The following is a 5,300-nucleotide window of genomic DNA, read 5'->3' as shown; positions in this document are numbered from 1 at the left end:
CTCCTAGAGAAGGGTCTATTGTAGACAGTGCCAATATCTAGGTCACACAATAATATTTTTTATTGTTGCGTCAAGACTTTTATTCATCAAAGTTAAAATTGATTGATAATTTTTAAAAAATAATAATAATTAAAATATATATTAATAATATTACAATAATTTATTACTCATTGTCAAATTAGTTAACAAATTTTTTTTTATTTTTAAAATTTTACTAATAAAGGAGTGAGATTTGAGATAAATTACTATGCCTAGAGCCTTAAGAATAGTTGAGACGGCTCTAATACTCTAATTTAAAAATTATCAAAAATACTAAAAATAGTGTTATTCCCTTCTTATCTCTTCCGCCAACCTACTAAATCCCTCCTCTCTCACCATTTTCCAATTCATCCCCTCCCTCCAGGATTAAAAAGAGCCTGATATATTTCCATATCTGGCCCACCGTTGAACCTGCTATGATCTTATATCTAGGGATGTCATCGAGTCAAACCGAGCCGAACTCTTGAATGTTTGAGTTTGACTCGTTTATAATCGAGTCGAGCTCGAGCTTTGTTTAATGAATATATTCATGGCTCATGAGTTTATTCGAGTTGTTATTTAGCCTAAACGAGCATACCTCCCTCCATGTTTTGCCACCTGCACTAATGATTAGTAGTCATCTATGATTTACCTCCTTCATGTTATCTTAGGAATAGGTTAACAGGGGTGTTGAAAATGAGCGGATTGTCTTTTGTCACATAATTGAAATGAACTCTACCATTCTAAGGCATGAGTTAGATAAATCCAAAATATTAATTTTTGTACATATATATGCCTATAATATTGTCCTCTCCCTGAGCTTTAATTAAATAGTTCTTACATCCAAACAATGATCTCCTATCCTTTGGGTAACAAAACAGATGATAACGCTCATGATGCTTTTTCACGGTTTGTTCCAAAGCGGACGGTATCCAAGTCTCAACGAGGCTATGTCCGCCGGAGCAATGATCACTTATTCCTTTTTTTTTTTTCGATGATGTTTTTTCACGGTTTGTCCCAAAGAGGACGGTATCCAAGTCTCAACAAGGCTATGTCCGCCGGAGCAATGATCACTTATTCCTTCTTTTTTTTTTATGATACTTTTTCACGGTTTGTCCCAAAGCGGGCGGTATCCAAGTCTCAAGAAGGCTATGTCCGCCGGAGCAATGATCACTTTTTTTTTTATGAATCTTTTTAGATTTTTTTTTAATAAAACTGATCAATTATCCTTTGATCACGAGGGACAAAGGTTTTAGACGCATTTGTCAGCTTAAACACAAACAGAAAATGTATATCAAGTACCGATTCAGTTAAAGTTTCAAAATTGTTATTCAGGGTTAACTTCGCAAAGAAACTCAAAGGAAACAATAGAAAGAGAATAGAAAACTCACGAACAGTACACTGCATAATAGATGCTTAAAAGTTTATTATTAGTTACTGAATTATTCGTTGGCCAAGCTGATTCTTTTTTTAAACAAAGTTTTCAGCAATGGAGGCTTCTTGATCAATGAAAGTCGTCTTTTTTTTTTATTATGAATTTTAGTACGAATGCATCCCTGTGGCCTCACCTCCACCAAATTAGCTGACCTGACCTCTCACCTAAGTCATTTCATCCTTTCCTATTACTCGCCAATGATTCTCGGCCATTTCCTTTGTATAAAAATGACGTAAACTTGTTAATTAGTTACCCTAACAGACTGAAAGCATAGTCTTATTGATAAGCTGAAACTGGTTGATACAGTGATATGTGATTTCTGAACAGATGTTTCGCTAGTGTCGGCTGATGTGTTAAAGACAATGCACCTACCATTACAATTCTTTATGCTTGCTACCGTGTCACCAACTTCTAACAGCATCTCAATTCACTTCTCTTGTTCATCACAAAGCTAATTATATCTGTGTTTGTTTTTGTTTAATTTGATAGTTACTGTAAGTAGCATATTCCACTGAAAACCATGCACTGCCTTCCTTAGCACATACTGCGAGATTGCATGCGCAATTGATTAAGAACATCATGCATGTTCTATAGCTGGTGATGGCATTTAATTAGGAATGTCTCACACAACTATAGAAATCTACAATTAATAGTGGTCGATACATTGGTGACACAATGCCGACAAATTGGCCGTTGCTTCTATTTTGATCAGCCTTTTGTTTTCTAAGATCATCTGACATTAATTTGGGCTGCATGCTCAGAAGATGTTAACCGGCACTAGACGCCATGCATAAAAGTTATGGTCGACCTAAACTTGGCACGTAATTAACTTTATTCACATGGAGTGTTGCATGCGCTTCCAACAGTGGAAGGGTGGTGGTCAGTGGTCACTAAGGATGATTATCAGATCAGAGTCCACACCTCGCTGTAGAGGATGTAGAATTAAAAAGGTTTTAATTTTTTTATTCTGTTAAAATATCTCTTTTCATGAGGATTTAACAAATATATCTTTATCACTCATGCATTTTAATGAAATTTGGTCGTAGCCGTGCACGGTGCACAGATCATGAACAGACGCAATCGCTAACTCCCTTTGACGAGCTATTTATTGAGGTGATCAACTGGAGACTACATTTATGCTACAATGGACACATCTTAGGTGAAACCTTCAGGTGCCGTTTACATGCATGCTGATATGTAAGAGGCATTTTCAAATTGGGTAATACTAAATGTTCAGAATTTAATCAGTTAGAATACATACATGCATATATATATATATATATGGGCATTTTAATAATACTACATGTATATATTAATTATATGTATGTGTATATATGTATTATAATTGAGAGATAGAATTTTTTAACTGGTCAGATGACTGTTCCAAATTATTTTTACTCGCAGTCACAGGAAAACAAAACAAAACAAAAAAATAACATTCACATGCGATTCTTGCGTGAAGAGGCCACCGCGACCAAGCAGGCCCCCTTCCAAGTAAAATGAGTATCACTGCTCGATTCTACCTACACACCTCTTCAACTCCTTCGTCATCCTCTCCGCCAACGCCACCGTCCTCGCCTTCCTATTCCTCGCCTTCAACGCCGCCAACGCCCTCAGCGTGGCTTCCAACTCCGCCCTCCTCCTCTCCGCCGCGGGAACCGTCCTGTACTCCGTCGTGATCGCCAACGCGACCGTGATCTGCAACCTGGCCATCGTCGTGGACGCCGTGGACGGCTGTGGCGGGCTGCTCCCGGTGCTCAAGGCATGCTTCCTCGTGAGGGGGCATGCGTCGACGGCCCTGACACTGGCTTTACCGGCCAACCTCGGAATGGCCGCTGTGGAGGATCTGTTCCAGTACAGGGTGATCCAGCAATACAACATTTCAGGGGAATTGAGCTCGTCTTTGCTGTGGGAGGCCATTTCCATCGTTTACTTGTACGCATTGCTGCTCGTTCTCGAGGTCATCATGAATTGCAAGTTGTACGAAGCTTGCACACTTGCGAATAAACATGAGCACGAGCATGATCATGGAGAAACCGGAGCCAGAGGAAAAAACTGCGCGATTTGTTTAAATTATGATCAATAACTTTGTTCGTTGACAGAGTTCATCATCCAAATCAATGCTTTGGGACTGTACATTTGAACGAATATGCAGTATTCCCTGGAAAATTCAATTTTAATTACTGTAAGAACTTTTCAATGAGCATGACATGGATCTCACACTGCTGAAACTCTAAAGTTGCAATTTCGGTGCTCATGGTTTGGAAATGATGAGCAAAATTCTCCTAGCAATTGCTGCATTATGATTTTGTTTCAAAATATCAATTTCCTTTCCATCAGCTGTTTGTGCGAGCTTCGAGGACAGAAAGCAACAGAAGAGCATGGAAGTTGTGAAGGACCAAACAGAGGTCGAAAGTCTCATGTCTACAGGACTGAATAAAACGGCCGAGGCTCCACTGTCAAAACCTTTTGATGGCCATGAATTCAACGTACAATCGACTGGGATCGTAGTCTCATGCCTTAAGTCCCCGCCCACCCACCAAGCAATAACCATCAGTTAATTTATCATATGCGGTAAGAACAATCAAGAATTTCTTAACCAATCCAAGTTCCTCGTGATAAATTTCTTTAAGTCGATGAAACCTCCATTTCCATAACCAATTTTTTAAAATCATATTTCCATTTTGTTCCCACAAATTGGCACAGCTGATCTTTACACATGATGTTACTCTGATAGATCAGGGTTAATTTCTACTGTGTACGATATACATCGTGGGTCATCTTAACACCCATGCAAAGAGTCATTATGCTGGGCAAAGCCCTCTGTAATTTTATTTTTCTAGATCGTATGAAACAATATTGAAGGAACTCGGGGTGATGTGGGAGGTAACTAGAAAGTGCCAAGTGGTTAAAGAAGTCAATAATCCTACTAAGATGACGATCAAAGTCAACAGATAGTTGCTCCTCAATTGTACATCCTCTAGTGACTTCCTATTAGCCTGACTCTGCATCACTCCAGATCATGGTCATCCCCAGATCCATGCAGCCTTGACTAAAAGCAACCCGACTCCATACAACCCTGACTCCATGCAGCATCGACTCCAAACAATCCGACTCCATGTGGCTTCGACTCCAAGCAACCTTGCCTCCACGAGGATCTCGATTCTGAATCATGCTAACTAACCGGAGCAACACACCTAACTTAAAGACAATGTAGTCGTTGCTTCCTAAATAATGTGGAAAACATCAACCATTTAATCCAAGAAAAGCGGGTAACATGGTCATTTATTTTAAGGAACGTGGGTAACGCCAGTAGAGATCTCGGGACATGTGGAGCATAGCCGTAATTTTATAAAAGGTAGCCTGATCCTATGGGCATAGATATGCACATACACGCGTCCACAAACTCTAGACTACTATTCATCTCCTCCTCCTTTCTTCCTCTTCTACCGAACACTTACTTGAGCGTCAAAGTGACTACACTGGGAAAACCTCCAGCTGTCATTCAAACCCTCTCTTTTTAGTGCTCTCTCCCCAACAAAGTCAACATCGACACCAACTCATCGGTGGTTTGTTGTCGGCAAACTCAAGCAAGAACAAATTGATATCGTCTGTGGGAACACCGAGTTAAAACCTAAACTAAGACGTTAGGATGGATGACACCGAAATACCCAATGTCATCGATGATCCTGTCCGAAAATCGAGGCGATGGACGCTGGGAGCGTGGCGCTCCTATTGACCGAGCATGGACCTAGCCGAGCCGGCAACCACAAAACTTTAGTGCCGAGCCAGGGAGGGGTTCCTCGGCGTTGGCCCTCCGACACTCAAGTCAAATCACCAGCGGTAG

Source organism: Zingiber officinale, chromosome 11B (assembly GCF_018446385.1).
Source record: "Zingiber officinale cultivar Zhangliang chromosome 11B, Zo_v1.1, whole genome shotgun sequence".
Lineage (NCBI taxonomy): Eukaryota > Viridiplantae > Streptophyta > Magnoliopsida > Zingiberales > Zingiberaceae > Zingiber > Zingiber officinale.
This window is presented reverse-complemented; position numbering follows the sequence as displayed.